We start from the raw sequence: 18837 nt of genomic DNA on the forward strand, positions 1-18837 counted from the left end.
AGTTAGAGAAAAATGGAAAGCTGCAATGGTTGAAGAGATGGAGTCCATGATTCAAAATCATGTTTGGGACTTAGTTGATCTTCCTCCTGGCCGAAGGGCTATTGGGAATAAATGGATTCTCAAAATAAAGAGGAAAGCAGATGGATCGATTAACAGATACAAAGCTCGTTTAGTTGCAAAAGGATATACCCAAATGGAGGGTATTGACTTTGAAGAGACATTTTCTCCCGTAGTGAAATTTGTATCAATAAGAGTTATTTTGACTTTTGTGGCACATTATGACTTAGAATTACATCAAATGGATGTAAAAACCGCTTTCCTTAACGGTGATCTTGACGAAGAAATCTATATGGTTCAACCAGAAGGTTTCATTGTTGAAGGCCAAGAGCAAAAAGTATGTAGACTTAGAAAGTCTATATATGGGCTAAAGCAAGCGTCAAGACAATGGAACATAAGATTTAACGAAGTCGTTTTATCTTATGATTTTGAAATGATCAATGAGGATCATTGTGTTTTCCTGAAACAGGAAAAAGGAAAGTATGTCATTTTATCATTATATGTTGATGATATGCTGATAGCTGGAAATGACATAGGATATGTGAATGAAGTCAAGAAGTGGCTGTCATCACAATTTGATACAACAGATATGGGAGAAGCTGAATACATCTTAGGGGTGAAGATCATAAGAGATCGTCCTAAAAGACTTTTGGGTATGTCACAAGAGTCTTATATAAATAAGATGTTACATCATTTCAGCATGTCTAATTGCAACATAGAACATACACCTATTGTGAAAGGTACTGTGTTGAGCAAGAGTATGTGTCCTAAAACTCCAGAGGAAAATGATGAAAAAAAACCATATGCCCGTGCTATTGGTAGTTTGATGTACATTATGTTGTGTACACGTCCCGATATCGCCTATGTTGTGGGCTTGGTCAGTCGCTTCCCAGGACTGAGACACTGGAAAGCGAAGGAAAAGGATATTCGGATATCTGAAGGTGACAACAGATTATTATCTCTCTTTCAAGGATCAGATATGAGTTTGAAAGGTTATTCAGATGCTGATTGGAAACCTAGATGATAGAAAATCCACATCAGGCTATGCATTCTTGCTGAATGGTGGCGCCATCTCCTGTAACAGCAAGAAACAAGCTTGTGTAGCTTTGTCGACTATGGAAGCTGAATATGTGGCATGTTCAGCAGCTGTGCAAGAAGCAGTCTGGTTGAGAAGGTTTCTGAAGCATCTGAAAATTACTGAGGATAGTGGGAGTCCAGTAACTGTCTACTGTGACAGTCAAGCTGCAATAGCTTTTTCCAAGGATCCCAAATATCATAGCAAAGGCAAGCATATAGAAATTAAATATAATTTTATAAGGGATATTGTGGCTAAAAGAAAAGTCATTCTTGAGTATGTCCCTACACGTGTTATGCTTGCAGATCCTTTTACTAAGCCAATGACTAAAGAGTCATTTAAAGAACATGTAAAGTCTTTGGGACTTCGTAGAATGTAACAATATTGAAATAACAATCAAACTTTGTGTTATGATTGTGTAATTTGTCATAATTTATTCAGTGTATATGTTGTATTTGTTACATTCATGTAAGATCTCGGTGAGCATGTTGGCAGGTGGAGATTGGTCCACTCACATGGACAATCATCTCTGTTTGGTAAGTACAAATAGGGGTAAGACCGTTACTTATGAAACAGCTTACGCAGCTGAAATTATGAAATTAGAGACAGATTCATAAGTTGAGGTCGCCTTGATAATTGTGTCAAGATGAGATCATTTATGTGTAAATAATGATCGAAGTAAATGAACCCACCATTTACTAAACCTGTTGAAAGCCAGATTAGAATTCATATGTTGAATTCAGGATTAGACGTTAGGTATGTCTAGATCAAAATCTGTACGATGTTAAATTTGAAGACAACATGCACTCTTTTTAGTAAAGAGAATAACATCGTAGCATGTGATTCATACCACATGTGCTATTGCGACAATAAAGGTAGTAGGAGAATGAATCCCTGTTTCTCTACTATGTGAGACCTTTGAGATTATATGTTAATCTCAATTTTTTACCTTAGTGACTATTTAGCTGTCTACTTGAAGTTTTAATCAGTGTCTGCTACTTTAGCATGTATCCTATGGCTATGGATGATTCGGTCTATGGAGCATAACTAGAAAGCGACTGATTAAAATGAATTGATTCTAGCTAAAAAGGAAGATTAAATATATTTACATCTTTTGTTGTTATTCACTGGTCGACCCATTTCTGTTATGTACGGAAATGAATGTGAATATTGGATATGGAACATGCTCATGACATAATGGTCATTATAAGGGATTAGAGATGTTCATATCGATGTAAATGAAAATTATTTAATCTGGGTAAATAGCAAGACATGGATATCTTCAAGATAATGGTTGTGTGTCATTTGAAGATTGGATGGATTCTGGATAAAGGCTATGTGCCACCAGGAAAGAGGCTATGTGCCATGAAGAGTGTGTCTCTAATTTATTTGAGCAACTAAGTAAAGTGTAACAACTTTATTAGCATTGATTGCTCAAAGAGCGGCTAAGTCAAGGTGTAACAATCTTCTTAGCAACTATCGCTCAGTGTGCTTGCTGTCGCACGAACCATTTTCTCTATGTATGGATTGGATGTTCTCATATGGTCTATGTGACCAAACTCTCTAATAGTCTATGTGACTTATTAAGTCTTTGTGACTTACCTGAATGAACTAGTCTTAGTGACTTACCTTGGACGAGTAGGAGATGTTGGAAATGGAGATAGTGGGGAACGTGGCCCATGCTCCCCACTACACATAATGGAAAAGTCCATTATGCCCCTAGTGTATTTCCCTATATAAAGGGGGTCCGTCCAAGGCTCAGGGGGTGTGAAATTGCAAGTGTGCGACGAGAGTAAGAGGAGAACATCAAAGGCGGCGGGATTTGGTTTGTGGAATTGCGGAGGGCTTTCCGATCTTGTGATCGCTCTTCCGACAGTGAGTTTTCGCCACTGCCGACCGCGGATCTGCGGGAGATCGCTGTAAGTTTTTACCGCATTTAATTAATTCGTCTATCATGCATTTAGAACATATTATAAAATCTACAGACCAAGCCTTAGATGTCAAAGATATGCTTGGTTTATTTCCGAAGGTTCTTTTCTCTTATTAGAGTTAGAAGATGAGTTATAAATTTCTATGTTTTGCTTTGTGGAAGAAATTGGATTTAAAGTATACAAATTGCCAACTAATGCACCAGAACAGATAATCACTTTATTTCTTTTAATAACTACATCGTTACTGAAAGAAACTGAATATCCATCTAAAAACCATTTAGAAACTGAAATTAAATTCTTTCTAAAACTGGGTACATAAAGACAATTTCTTAAAACCAATTTTCTATTTCTACTAAAAGATAAGTAGACGTCTCCCACTGCAACAACTGCCACCTTAGTAGCATTGCCCATGTAGACGGTAATTTCTCCTTCAGATAGTCGTCGGGTTTCTTGGAACCCTTGCAAGGAATTGCAGACATGATCAGTGGCTCCCGTATCTACACACCAGGTGCTGGTAGATAACACCGCTAAACATGTTTCAACAACTAGAGCATGAGATATACCTTTTGTTGGAGTGTATACTGAAAGCCTAAGCTTTGTAAACATTCATTATGAATAAAGAATCACATTTGGTCAAATTGTCTACATTTAGTTGTAGTTGTTCAATTAATTTATATTATAGATAATATAGTATGTGGTGCCACATACAGAAGATGATATTATCAGTACCTTATAAATTATAAACAGTAGCTCGCGACCAAAATGGAAAGGAACAAACCATTAGAAGGTCGTAGTGTAATTAGGTATCAGTTTATCTTGACTGTATAATTACACTAGTACACTCAGAGTGTATTGAGTAGGACCATTTGAGGTCGTTTCTTTTATACTGACTTTATAAAGAAACAAAGACCTCGGTTATTATGGAAGTGTGTGCTCTTAATCCTAATATAATAACAAGCACATATATTTGATATTTATTTCTTTAATTTATCAATGGGTGAGATTTAGTTCGATGAATCAATAAGCCCGATAAATTGGGAAATGGTATCACTTATAGTGTGTGTTGTTGATTATAGAAGGAAACTGTGTCCTAGAGATACTAGGTTGATAATGTCCTCAAGAGGAGCTCATAAGGATTGTCATGTTAAACCCTGCAGGTGGACTTAGTCCGATATGACGATAAAGTTGAGTGGTACTACTCTTGGACTAAGATATTAATTAAATGAGTTGTCAGTAACTCACTTAATTAGTGGACATTCGATATCTTAAACACAGGGAGACTAACACACTCATAATAAGAAGGAGCTCAAAAATATAATTTGGGATTGGTGTGGTAGTTCAATAATAGTTCTCTAGTGGAATGAATTATTATAGTACTCTAGTTGATAAAATTAAGTGGAATGAACACGGGATGCTTAATTTTATCGGGAGACCAAAACCAATTCCTCCTCTCGGTCCCTATCGTAGCCTCTTATTTATAGAGTACTATATCCACCTATACCCACCTTCTATACCCACCTAAAGGGGGCCGGCCAAGCTAGCTTGGGAACCAAGCTAGGGCCGGCCTAAGCATAAGTTGGGGTGGCCGGCCCTAGCTTGAACCCAAGCTAGAGGGGCCGGCCATATTAAATTAAAAAAGGATTTTAATTTTAATTTTTATTATGTGGAAGATATAATTTATTAAAGAGAATTAAAATTAAAATATCTCTCTTGTAAAAGATCTACAAAAGATTAAAGAAAGAGATCTCTTTCCTTATTTGTAGATTGGTGAGATATTTTATTTTCTCTTTAAAAAATTATTCACATGTTGTAAAATTAAAATTATAGAAATTTTCTTTTATCAACCATGAAGAGATTTTTGAAGAGGAATTTTATTTTTTTTTAAATTTCCGGAAACAAATTAGGAAGTTTTAATTTGTTGATTAAAACTTGTCTAAATTGTTTCCCCTTGATGTGTAACACCCCGCCCTCCTCACTACTGGACTGTGAGGGCGGAGCGCTACTGGACTACTAACTTATCTTAACTAACATTGTACACATGTTGATAGTAATTCCTAAAACTCTCGGAGAACTCAAAACTTACAATTAACTAACAGCGGAAGACTAAATGACTCATCTAATACATTCTACTCAACTCTTTGTTAATAAATTCTTATGCTAAATCCCAAGGCTTCTATAGTCCAGGCATCACACATCCATCCGCACCTCCTTGTCGCCTTCCTTTGCTATAACTTTTCATTTCCTTTATCTGCAGTAAGATGAAAATGCATCTATAAGCAAAATTGCTTAGTAAGCGCTATCTAACTCACAAAACTCGAATATGCATGTGAATATACTGAAATCTAAAAGCTGAATGCTCAAAAGGAAAACTACTCATGTTCATCTACAAGCAAAAGAAATATACTGAAATGCTAAACGTGTATAACAAATCTATACAATCATGCTAGCATAATCTTGCTGAATTTTAAAACACTTAATCTTATTTCACTTGTTTAAACTTATAATTTAATACTTAATAATCAACTTTCTTCTTGGGCCCAGGCGTAGTACCATCTTATGCGCGTTCCCTAATAGGTTGGGGTAGCGAGCCACCAATCCTAAAAGAGCAGACCTCGGTCTACCAGGGCCAAGACCTCGGAATTGGACACCTGGATTTGTTTAACGACAACCTCGGAAGTCGGGTACTAGCCTCTTAAATAAAGTAAAATACTTGTTATCTTTTATTACTTCTAATATATAATGCCTCGGCATTTTCTTTAAGCACCTTGTGTGCCAAAATCCCTAAAGTCTTGACTTTGGGATCTACTTAAGGCCTTGGCCTTTTTCTTTCTTTTCTTTATCTTTCTTATACTTGTTAATACCTTTAGTAAAAGAATGATTCTTTAAAAACTGAAATGTTTAAACAAATTCTAACTTTGAAATGCATAAACAAAAATCTGCATACTATGCTAATCAAGATTCTGCATACTATTCTAATCAAGATTTTGCATTCTATGCTACACTATTTCTACATACTATGCAAACATAAAATCTGCACTATAAGCTTAATTAAAATCTGTAATATAAGCTCTACATAAAAATCTGCATTATAAGCTTAATTAAAATCTGCACTATAGGCTTAATTAAAAATCTGTACTATAAGCGCTTAATTAAAATCTGCAATATAAGCTCTACATAAAAATCTGCATTATAAGCTTAATTAAAAATCTGCACTATAGGCTTAATTAAAAATCTGCACTATAAGCGCTTCTTATGCTTCGAATTCAAGAAGAACAAAGGTTCGAAACTACTCCTACTGCAGGTGAGAAGCACTTACCTTGCTTCTTGGACTCACAACCGAACAAAAAGGGCTTCTAGGACCTTAGCCGTCCGCCGAAGATGATGCCCTAACTCCCTTTCGTTTTCTGCCCGAGCTCCGCCATCGTACGCAGAAGAGAAGGAGAGAATAGTTTAAGTTATGGGAAAACAAAGCATCAACTTATCCCTTTTTATAACTTAATATTTCTGTTAACTCCTTAAATAAATTCGCTATCTTTTCTAAACAGACAAATCCAACATCAACTTATCCCTTTTATAATCCAATATTCTGTTAATTATTTTAAATAAATTCGCTACTTTTTCTAAACAAACAAATCAAACATCAACTTATCCCTTTTATAATATTCTGTTAACTATCTTAAATAAATTCGCTACCTTTTCTAAACAAACAAATCCAAGATCATCTTTTCCCTTTTATAATATTCTGTTAACTATCTTAAATAAATTCGCTACCTTTTCTAAACAGAAAAATCTGTTTGCCCACCTGGTCAGCTGGGTTTTTACCGAGTCAAAGGTCGTGGGTTCAATTCTCGGCTTGGACATTTTTTTGTCGAAACTTCCATCGTTTAGTAAAAATACCAAACGACCTCCAAAAATTACATAAAAATACTCTAAAAATTTCTAAAAATCCCTAGAATATTTCTATAGCATTTTTAAATATTTTTAAATTACTTTTAGAACACTAATTGAGGAAATTTGGGTCGTTACATGATGTGGTCGGCCAATATAGATTAAATTGAGAAATTTTATTTTATTTTTCTCAATTAAATCATGTCAAGGAAATTAAGGAAATTTTATTGTAATTAAATTTCCTAATTTGCCTAGGCCAAGGAATATAAAAGAAGGGGTGAGGGTGTCTTCATGAGATACAACCTCTATTATTTCTCTCCCTCTTTTGTTCCTTGGTGTGGCCGGCCATCATCATCATCCTTTCCCTCTCTTCCTCTTGTGGTGGCCGAACCTCTCTCTCCCCTTGGAGCTCTTGCGGCGGCCGGATACTACTTGGAGAAGAAGAAGAAGAAGAAGGAGAGAAAGCTTGCGTCTCTTGGAGCTTGGTTGGTGTTTTGTTCTTCATCCTTGGTAAAGCTTCTTTGTGGCCGAACCTAGCTAGGAGGAGAAGAAGGTGGTTGGTGGTTTCTCATCTCGGAAGATCGTTGCCCACACAACGTCCGAGGTTAGAAGAGGAATACGGTAGAAGATCAAGAGGTCTTTCTAAAAGGTATAACTAGTAATTTTTCCTTTCCGCATCATGCTAGTTATTTATGGAAATAATACCAAATACAAGAGGCTTACGATTCTAGTATTTCGAATATGTTTTTCGATGTTGTGTTCTTTTGTTTTATTTTTCCTTGTGATTTGATTGTTCTTTTCGGTTAACCTAAAGTTATTTTAGGAAATTAAATATTAGCTTTCTATAAAAGGTTTTGTCTAGTCGGTGGTGGTTGCTCCCATATCCAAGAAGGCCATGTGCCTCGCCACGTCAGTACTGGGAACCAATTATGGAAATTAATATTTAATGGAATTAATAACTTAAGGTGATTTGGGTCGAACGTGTTAAGTTCCGCAGGAGACCCAAGTCAAAACCTAAAAGAACGAATAGATTAAGTTTTGGATCAAACGTGTTAAGTTCCGCAGGCGATCCAAAATTTAATTTAAAAGAACACATGGTAGCTAGGAAAAGGTTCAGACCTTTGTACAAAATTTTTGTACAGTGGAACCCACTTCTAGGTTTTCCGAGTAGCAACCAACACCTTTGTTTTGGTTCCTACGAGGACAGTCCGCCTTCCAATGTCCTATCTGCTTGCAGATAAAGCACTTGCCCTTCGGCTTCTTCACTCCAGCTTTAAATCCCGTACTCTGAGACTTATTCACCTTCTTTGCTGAACCGACTTGTTTCTTCTTCTTCTTTCCTCTCGGTTTAGAAGTAGAACCATTTTCAGCATAGTGAATTTGAGCATTGTGACGAAATAATCCTTCTGCTGCTTGAAGTTCTATCAGTAGTTCCGCTAATGAATAAATCCTTTTATTCATATTATAGTTCAGGCGAAACTGCTCAAAACTTGTCGGTAGCGTCTGGAGGATCATATCGATCTGGGTTTCCCCATCAATTTCTCCTCCAAGGATCTGTATTTCATTCAGATAAGCCATCATCTTTAGGAAATGATCCCTTACAGGAGTACCCTCTTGCATGGTGGCTGTCATTATCTTTCTCATGGCTTCTTGTCTAGAAGCCCTATCCTGATGACCAAAGAATTCCTTGAGATTGTTCATAATATCATAAGCTGTTGGTAAATCTTGATGCTGATGTTGCAATACATTTGACATTGAAGCCAAAATGTAACACCGCACCATCTCATCTGCTTTTACCCATTTCCTATGATATTCAATCTCCTCTTGGGTAGATTCACGAGTAGGTGCTTCAGGGCAAGGCTCAGTCAGTACAAATTTATAGCTTTCAGCAGTAAGAACAATGTCCAGGTTCCTTTTCCAATCTATGTAATTAGGTCCAGTAAGTCTATTCTGTTGAAGTATGATGGACAGTGGGTTGAAAGTCATCCTAAGAATCACAAATAACTTTTGGTCAGAACTCTAAATTTAGAATAATATTGATTCCTCAAACAATACTATTTTAAATTAACCAACACCTCAAAACATCGTGAATTTTGTATGCCACGTTAGTGTGGACGTATACAAATTCAACATTTATAAAAGGAGGGTTTTATCCCATTAATTTTATTATCTTGTCAACCTAACTTTTTGACAAATAAAATTAATAGTTGGTGTCTTTTGGTCACACAAATAATAGCAGTGATTCCGATGGGGAGGATACTATTAGATGTGTCTAAGTGTATACCATTACTTGACACTAAGTCCATTAATAAGATTATGCCCCTTCCGTTGGGGAAGATCACACGCTCTTAATTAACTTCCTATAGTCATCCAAAAATGAAAGTCTGTTCTAGTGATCCACAAACAAGCTCATCCGTTATGGAGGAAGGCACTCAGAGCCAACGCGCAAGCTTATTTGCATCACTTACAAACCAGTAATGGAGACCATGGGATTTATTTAAAAATCCCTCTCCCACTTAGTTATTTATAAATGAGGAATTTTAACTATGTCCATAAAAGGAATGTACATGTATCTAGATCAAAAATAAAATCCTAATTAAAACTAAATACAGCTCCTGCTGTATTTTTAATACAATCATGCACACACATATAAATGCCCTTGACATGTCCAAGGGTCAAATCACACACATAAAACTATAAGTCATAATAGTTGGATCCTGCATCCACAAAGTTAGCACATCCTACTATTATCCTGCCTAAATTATGTATGACATGTGCATAATTAAAATAATACTAAATACACAGAGGCAAAACCCTTGCTCTGATACCAATTGTTGGTTGCTACTCGGAAAGCCTAGAGGTTCCACTGTACAAAAATTTTATACAAAGGTCTGAACCTTTTCCTAGCTACCATGTGTTCTTTTAAATTAAAGGATCGCCTGCGGAACTTAACACGTTTGATCCAAAACTTAATCTATTTGTTCTTTTAGGTTTTGACTTAGATCTCCTGCGGAACTTAACACGTTCGACCCAAATCACCTTAAGTTATTAATTCCATTAAATATTAATTTCCATAATTGGTTCCCAGTACTGACGTGGCGAGGCACATGGCCTTCTTGGATATGGGAGCAACCACCACCGACTAGACAAAACCTTTTATAGAAATCTAATATTTAATTTCCTAAAATAACTTTAGGTTAACCAAAAAGAACAATCAAATCACAAGGATAAATAAAATAAAAAAAATACAACTTCGAAAAATATATTCGAAATACTAGAACGTAAGCCTCTTGTATTTGGTATTATTTCCAAAAATAACTAGCATGATGCGGAAAGTAAAATTACTAGTTATACCTTTTAGAAAAACCTCTTGATCTTCTACCGTATTCCTCTTCTAACCTCGGACGTTGTGTGGGCAACGATCTTCCGAGATGAGAAACCACCAATGAACCTTCTTCTCCTCCTAGCTAGGTTCGGCCAACACAAAGAAAGCTTCACCAAGGATGAAAGAAAAACACCAACCAAGCTCCAAGGGATGCAAGCTTTCTCTCCTTCTTCTTCTTCTCCAAGTAGTATCTGGCCACCACAAAAGCTCCAAAGGAAGAGAGAGAGGTTCGGCCACCACAAAGAGGAAGAGGAAAAGAGAGGATGGCCGGCCACACCAAGGAATAAGAGAGGGAGAGAAATAATAGAAGTTGTACTTCATGAAGGCACCCTTACCCCTTCTTTTATATTCCTTGGCTTTGTCAAATAAGGAAATTTATTTATAATAAAAATTCCTTAACTTTATTTGACAATAATTAATTAAGAAAAATAAATAAAATTTCCTAATTAATTGAATTGTGACCGGCCACCTCATGGAGAACAAATAAGCCAATTTTTAATCAACAATTAAAACTTCCTTATTTGTCTTTGGAAATTTTAAAAAATAAAATTTCCCTTTAAAATCCTTTCATGGTTGATAAAAAGAAATTTCTACAATTTTAATTTTCAATCATGTGAATAATTTTTAAAGAGAAAAAATAAAATATCTTTCCAATCTACAAATAAGGAAAGAGATCTAATCTCTTTTTTTAATCTTTTGTAGATCCTTTTAAGAGATATATTTTAATTTTAATTCTCTTTAATAAATTATATCTTCCACATAATAAAAATTAAAATTAAAAATCCTTTTTAATTTAATTATGGCCGGCCCTCTCTAGCTTGGGTTCAAGCTAGGGCCGGCCACCCTAAACCATGCTTAGGCCGGCCCTAGCTTGATTTCAAGCTAGCTTGGCCGACCCCCTTTAGATGGGTATAGAAGGTGGGTATAGGTGGGTATAGTACTCTATAAATAAGAGGCTATGATAGGGACCGAGAGGAGGAATTGGTTTTGGTCTCCCGATAAAATTAAGCATCCCGTGTTCGCCCCGAACACACAACTTAATTTTATCAATAATAATTCATTCCACAAGAGAACTATTATTGAACTACCGCACCAATCCCAAATTACATTTTTGGGCTCCTTCTTATTATGAGTGTGTTAGTCTCCCTGTGTTTAAGATATCGAATGTCCACTAATTAAGTGAGTTACTGACAACTCATTTAATTAATATCTTAGTCCAAGAGTAGTACCACTCAACCTTATCGTCATGTCGGACTAAGTCTACCTGCAGGGTTTAACATGACAATCCTTATGAGCTCCTCTTGGGGACATTATCAACCTAGTATCTCTAGGACACGGCTTCTATAATCAACAACACACACTATAAGTGATATCATTTCCCAACTTATCGGGTTTATTGATTCATCGAACTAAATCTCACTCATTGATAAATTAAAGAAATAAATATCAAATATATGTGCTTGTTATTATATTAGGATTAAGAGCACACACTTCCATAATAACCGAGGTATTTGTTCCTTTATAAAGTCGGTATAAAAGAAACAACCTCAAATGGTCCTACTCAATACACTCTAAGTGTACTAGTGTAATTATATAGTCAAGATAAACTAATTCCTAATTACACTACGACCTTCCAATGGTTTGTTCCTTTCCATTTTGGTCGTGAGCTACTGTTTATAATTTATAAGGTACTGATAACATCATCTTCTATATGTGACACCACATACTATGTTATCTATAATATAAATTAATTGAACAACTACAAACAAATGTAGATAAATTGACCAAATGTGATTCTTTATTTAACATAAATGTTTACAAAAGCTTAGGCTTTCAGTATACACTCCAACACCAATGCCCTAACTGCTTGCAGATGAAGCACTTGCCCTTCGGCTTCTTCACTCCAGCTTTAGGTCTTGTACTCTGAGATTTATTCACTTTCTTTGCTGAACCAACTTGTTTCTTCTTCTTCTTTCCTTTCGGTTTAGAAGTAGAACCATTTTCAGCACAGTGAATATGAGAATTGTGACGAAACAAACCTTCTGCTGTCTGAAGTTCTGTCAGTAGTTCCGCCAATGAATATACCCTTTTGTTCATATTGTAATTCAGGCGGAATTGCTCAAAACTTCTAGGTAGTGTTTGGAGGATCATATCGATCTAGGTTTCCCCATCAATTTCTCCTCCAAGGATCTGTATTTCGTTTAGATAAGCCATCATCTTTAGGATATGATCCCTCACAGGAGTACCCTCTTGCATGGTGGCTGTCATTATCTTTCTCATGGCTTCTTGCCTAGAAGCCCGATCCTGATGACCAAAGAGTTCCTTGAGATTATATCATAAGTCGTTGGTAAATCTTGATGCTGATGTTGCAATACATTTGACATTGAAGCCAAAATGTAACACCGTGCCATCTCATCTGCTTTTACCCATTTCCTATGATATTCAATCTCCTCTTGGGTAGATTCACCAGTGAGTGCATCAGGACAAGGCTCAGTCAGTACAAACTTATAGCTTTCAGTAGTAAGAACAATGTCTAGGTTCCTTTTCCAATCTATGTAGTTAGGATCAGTAAGTCTATTCTGTTGTAGTATGATGGACAGTGGGTTGAAAGTCATCCTAAGAATCACAAATAACTTTTGGTCAGAACTCTAAATTTAGAATAATATTGATTCCTCAAACAATACTATTTTAAATTAACCAACACCTCAAACCACCGTAAATTTTGTATGCCACGATAGTGTGGACGTATACAAATTCAACATTTGTAAAAGGAGGGTTTTAACCCATTAATTTTATTATCTTGTCAACCTAACTTTTTGACAAATAAAATTAATAGTTGGTATCTTTTGGTCACACGAATAATAGCAGTGACTCCGATGGGGAGGATACTATTAAACGTGCCTAAGTGTATACCATTACTTGACACTAAGTCCATTAATAAGATTGTGCCCCTTCCGATGGGGAAGATCACACGCTCTTAATTAACTTCCTATAGTCATCCAAAATGGAAGTTTGTTCTAGTGATCCACAAACAAGCTCATCCGATATGGAGGAAGGCACTCAGAGCCAACGCGCAAGCTTGTTTGCATCACTTACAAACCATAATGGAGACCGTGGAATTTATTTAAAATTCCTCTCCCACTTAGTTATTTATAAATGAGAAATTTTAACTATGCTAGCCTACTAGACATGTATACTAACATGCACACACAGCACAATATAAAAGCAATAAATGAAAAACTACTTTTTCAACTATTATGGCTTTTATCTATTGTTGTCCTCCGTGTGTTGTCATCCCAAGCTGCTACCATATTTGGCCACCGCGACCGGGTCTAGCTGTCGCATCCATCTTGCTCCTTGTTCCGCTGCGCCTCTGGTCCTCAAAAGGTTCCACGCCTTGCAAGATTCAATCCACGACATAAATAGAATTTTACATTTTCGATCCTATATTCCTCGAAGGAATGTACATGTAAACTAGATCGAACATAAAATAAAATTTTACATCCATCGATCCTATATTCCATAAAAGGAATGTACATGTAACTAGATCAAAAAAAAAATCCTAATAAAAACTAAATATAGCTCCTGCTGTATTTTATAATACAATCATGCACACACATATAAATGCCCTTGACATGTCCAAGGGTCCAATCACACACATAATAACTAAAAGCCATAATAGTTGGATCCTGCATCCACAAAGTTAGCACATCCTACTAATAACCTGCCTAAATTATGTATGACATGTGCATAATTAAACTAATACCAAATACACATAGGCAAAACCCTAGCTCTGATACCAATTGTTGGTTGCTACTCGGAAAACCTAGAGGTTCTACTGTACAAAAATTTTGTACAAAGGTCTGAACCTTTTCCTAGCTACCATGTGTTCTTTTAAATTAAATTTCGGATCGCCTGCGGAACTTAACACGTTTGATCCAAAACTTAATTTATTTGTTCTTTTAGGTTTAGACTTGGATCTCCTGCGGAACTTAACACGTTCGATCCAAATCACCTAAGTTATTAATTCCATTAAATATTAATTTCCATAATTGGTTCCCAGTACTGACATGGCGAGGCACATGGCCTTCTTGGATATGGGAGCAACCACCACCGACTAGACAAAACCTTTTAAGGAAAGCTAATATTTAATTTCCTAAAATAACTTTAGGTTAACCGAAAGGAACAATCAAATCACAAGGAAAAGTAAAAAAAACAAAAGAACACAACATCGAAAAACATATTCGAAATACTAGAATCGTAAGCCTCTTGTATTTAGTATTTATTTCCAAAAATAACTAGTATGATGCGGAAAGGAAAAATTACTAGTTATACCTTTTAGAAAGACCTCTTGATCTTCTACCGTATTCCTCTTCTAACCTCGGACGTTGTGTGGGCAATGATCTTCCCAGATGAGAAATCACCAACACACCTTCTTCTCCTCCTTGCTAGGTTCGGCCAAAACAAGAGCTTCACCAAGGATGAAGAAAATCACTAACCAAGCTCCAAGGGATGCAAGCTTTCTCTCCTTCTTCTTCTTCTTCTCCAAGTAGTATCCGGCCACCACAAGAGCTCCAAGGGAGATGAAGAATTCGGCCACCACAAAGAGGAAGAAAGAAAGAGAGGATGGCCGGCCACAACACCAAGGAAAAGAGGGAGAGAACAATAGAAGTTGTAACCCATGAAGGCACCCCTACCCCTTCTTTTATATTCCTTGGCTTTGGCAAATAAGGAAATTTATTTATAATAAAATTTCCTTAACTTTCCTTGATAACAATTAATTAAGAAAAATTAAATAAAATTTCTTAATCAATTAATCATGGCCGGCCACCTCAAATAGAAAAATTATGAGAGTTTCAATCAACAATTAAAACTTCCTTATTTGTCTTTGGAAATTTAAAAAAATAAAATTTCCCTTTATAATCCCTTCATGGTTGATAAAAATAAATTTTTATAATTTTAATTTTTCAACATGTGAATAATTTTCAAAGAGAAAAATAAAATATCTTTCCAATCTACAAATAAGGAAAGAGATCTAATCTCTTTCTTTAATCTTTTGTAGATCCTTTTAAGAGAGATATTTTAATTTTAATTCTCTTTAATAAATTATATCTTTCACATAATAAAAATTAAAAATTAAAATTCTTTTTAATTTAATGGGGGCCGGCCACCTAAGCTTGGGTTTGTTGGTTGCTACTCGAAAAACCTATAGGTTCCACTGTACAAAAATTTTGTACAAAGGTCTGAACCTTTTCCTAGCTACCATGTGTTCTTTTAAATTAAATTTTGGATCGCCTGCGGAACTTAACACGTTTGATCCAAAACTTAATCTATTTGTTCTTTTAGGTTTTGACTTGGATCTCCTGCGGAACTTAACACGTTCAACCCAAGTCTCCTTAAGTTATTAATTCCATTAAATATTAATTTCCATAAAAGGTTCCCAGTACTGACGTGGCGAGGCACATGGCCTTCTTGGATATGGGAGCAACCACCACCGACTAGACAAAACCTTTAATAGAAAGCTAATATTTAATTTCCTAAAATAACTTTAGGTTAACCAAAGAGAACAATCAAATCACAAGGAAAAGAAAGAAACAAAAGAACACAACTTCGAAAAACATATTCGAAATTCTAGAACGTAAGCCTCTTGTATTTGGTATTATTTCCATAAATAACTAGCATGATGCGGAAATAGAAATTACTAGTTATACCTTGTAGAAAAACCTCTTGATCTTCTACCGTATTCCTCTTCTAACCTCGGACGTTGTGTGGGCAACGATCTTCCAAGATGAGAAACCACCAACCACCTTCTTCTCCTCCAAGCAAGGTTCGGCCACAAAGGAAAAACTTCACCAAGGAGAAAAACCAAAATACTAACCAAGCTCCAAGAGATGCTAGCTTTCTCTCCTTCTTCTTCTTCTTCGCCGAGTAGTATCCGGCCACCACAAGAGCTCCAAGGGAGAGGGAGAGGTTCGGCCACCACAAGAGGAAGAGAAGGAGATGATGGCCGGCCACACCAAGGAACAAGAGAGGGAGAGGAATAATAGATGTTATGTCTTGTGAAGGCACCCTCACCCCTTCTTTTATATTCCTTGGCCTAGGCAAATTAGGAAATTTAATTACAATAAATTTTCCTAAATTTCCTTGACATGATTTAATTGAGAGAAATAAAATAAAATTTCCCCAATTAATTTCAAGTGGCCGGCCACATCAATGAAAACAAAATTGGACAAGTTTCAATCAACAATTAAAACTTCCTAATTTGTTTCCGGAAATTTTAAAAAAATAAAATTTCTCTTTAAAATCTCTTCATGGTTAATAAAAGGAAATATCTATAATTTTAATTTTATTAACATGTGAATAATTTTAAAGAGAAAAATAAAACATCTCTCCAATCTACAAATAAGGAAAGAGATCTAATCTCTTTCTTTAATCTTTTGTAAATCTTTTACAAGAGAGATATTTTAATTTTAATTCTCTTTAAATTATATCTTCCACATAATAATAAAAATTAAAATTAAATTTCTTTTTTAATTTATTTTAGCCGGCCACCTAAGGGGCTGGCCACCCAATATTATACCTAGGCTAGCTTGTTCCAAGCTAGCTTGGCCACCTATTAGTGGGTTTAGAAGGTGGGTATAGGTGCGTATAGAACTCTATAAATAAGAGGCTACGATAGGGATGAGAGGAGGAATTGGTTTGGTCTCCGATAAAATTAAGCATCCCGTGCTCGCCCACACAACTTAATTTTATCAATGATAATTCATTCCACTAGAGAACTATCATTGAACTACCGCACCAATCCCAAATTACATTTTTGGGCTCCTTCTTATTATGAGTGTGTTAGTCTCCCTGTGTTTAAGATATCGAATGTCCACTAATTAAGTGAGTTACTGACAACTCATTTAATTAATATCTAAGTCCAAGAGTAGTACCACTCAACTTTATTGTCATGTCGGACTAAGTCCACCTGCAGGGTTTAACATGACAATCCTTATGAGCTCCTCTTGGGGACATTATCAACCTAGTATCTCTAGGACACAGTTTCCTTCTATAATCAACAACACACACTATAAGTGATATGATTTCCCAATTTATCGGGCTTATTGATTCATCGAACTAAATCTCACCCATTGATAAATTAAAGAAATAAATATTTAATATATGTGCTTGTTATTATATTAGGATTAAGAGCACACACTTCCATAATAACCGAGGTCTTTGTTCCATTATAAAGTCAGTATAAAAGAAACGACCTCAAATGGTCCTACTCAATACACTCTGAGTGTACTAGTGTAATTATATAGTCAAGATAAACTAATTCCTAATTACACTACGACCTTCTAATGGTTTGTTCCTTTCCATTCTGGTCGTGAGCTACTGTTTATAATTTATAAGGTACTAATAACATCATCTTCTGTATGTGACACCACATACTATGTTATCTACAATATAAATTAAATGAATAACTACAAACAAATGTAGATAATTAGACCAAATGTGATTCTTTATTCATAATGAATGTTTACAAAGCTTAGGCTTTCAGTATACACTCCAACAGGGTTCAAGCTAGGGTCGACCACCCATGAATTAAGGCTTAGCCGACCCTAGCTTTGTAACGACCACCCTTCTTACTACTACTACTACTCTCTAAGGATGACCGTTACTTGCCTACTAACTCTACTTAATCGGTTTATTAAAAACCTCTAGGAAAACCCTACCGAAAAATTTCGACAGAGTTCTCCCCTGTACCGGTGACCATATCCGTAAATACATACAGAGTATACTCAGCCACAGGCGGCTGGAACAGATATTTTCACAACCACGCAGTATAATAGCACAATAAAAATATGAAACTACTCTAGCAATGGCAAACAACCATATCACTCCAACAATAGGAGGTATCAAACTACAAATGCGGAAATAAACTCAATTACAATCTCAACTTCATCATAGCATTAAGGAGAAAAGAAAAGGAAACATAACAAATCTTAAACTAAGTGAGTTCTTTAGCTAAGTCTCAAGGATCTCCATAGTCCACACATCACACACTGTCACAGCATCTCCTTGTCGCCTTCTTCCTTATACTTTAGCTTTTCCTTTATCTGCAGTAGGAGGAAATGCAGTCTATAAGCATAAAGCTTAGTGAGCGCTATCTACTCACAAAACTCGATATGCATGTATATAAATAAAAACATGCTAAAACTGAGTACTAACATGTAAAGCTACTCATGCTCATAAATAGAAAGAAAACAACTAACTGAAAAGCTAACATGTATAGCTAATCATGCTCATAAATAGCGAAGGAATCATGCTAACTGAAATACTAAACATGTATAGCTAATCATGCTCATAAATAGCGAAGGAATCATGCTAACTGAAATACTAAACATGTATAGCTAATCATGCTCATAAATAGCAAAGGAATCATGCTAATGAAATACTAAACATGTATAACTAATCATGCTCATAAACAATGAAGGAACTAACTGAAAGGCTAA

The sequence above is a fragment of the Zingiber officinale genome, chromosome 5A (assembly GCF_018446385.1).
Source record: "Zingiber officinale cultivar Zhangliang chromosome 5A, Zo_v1.1, whole genome shotgun sequence".
NCBI lineage: Eukaryota > Viridiplantae > Streptophyta > Magnoliopsida > Zingiberales > Zingiberaceae > Zingiber > Zingiber officinale.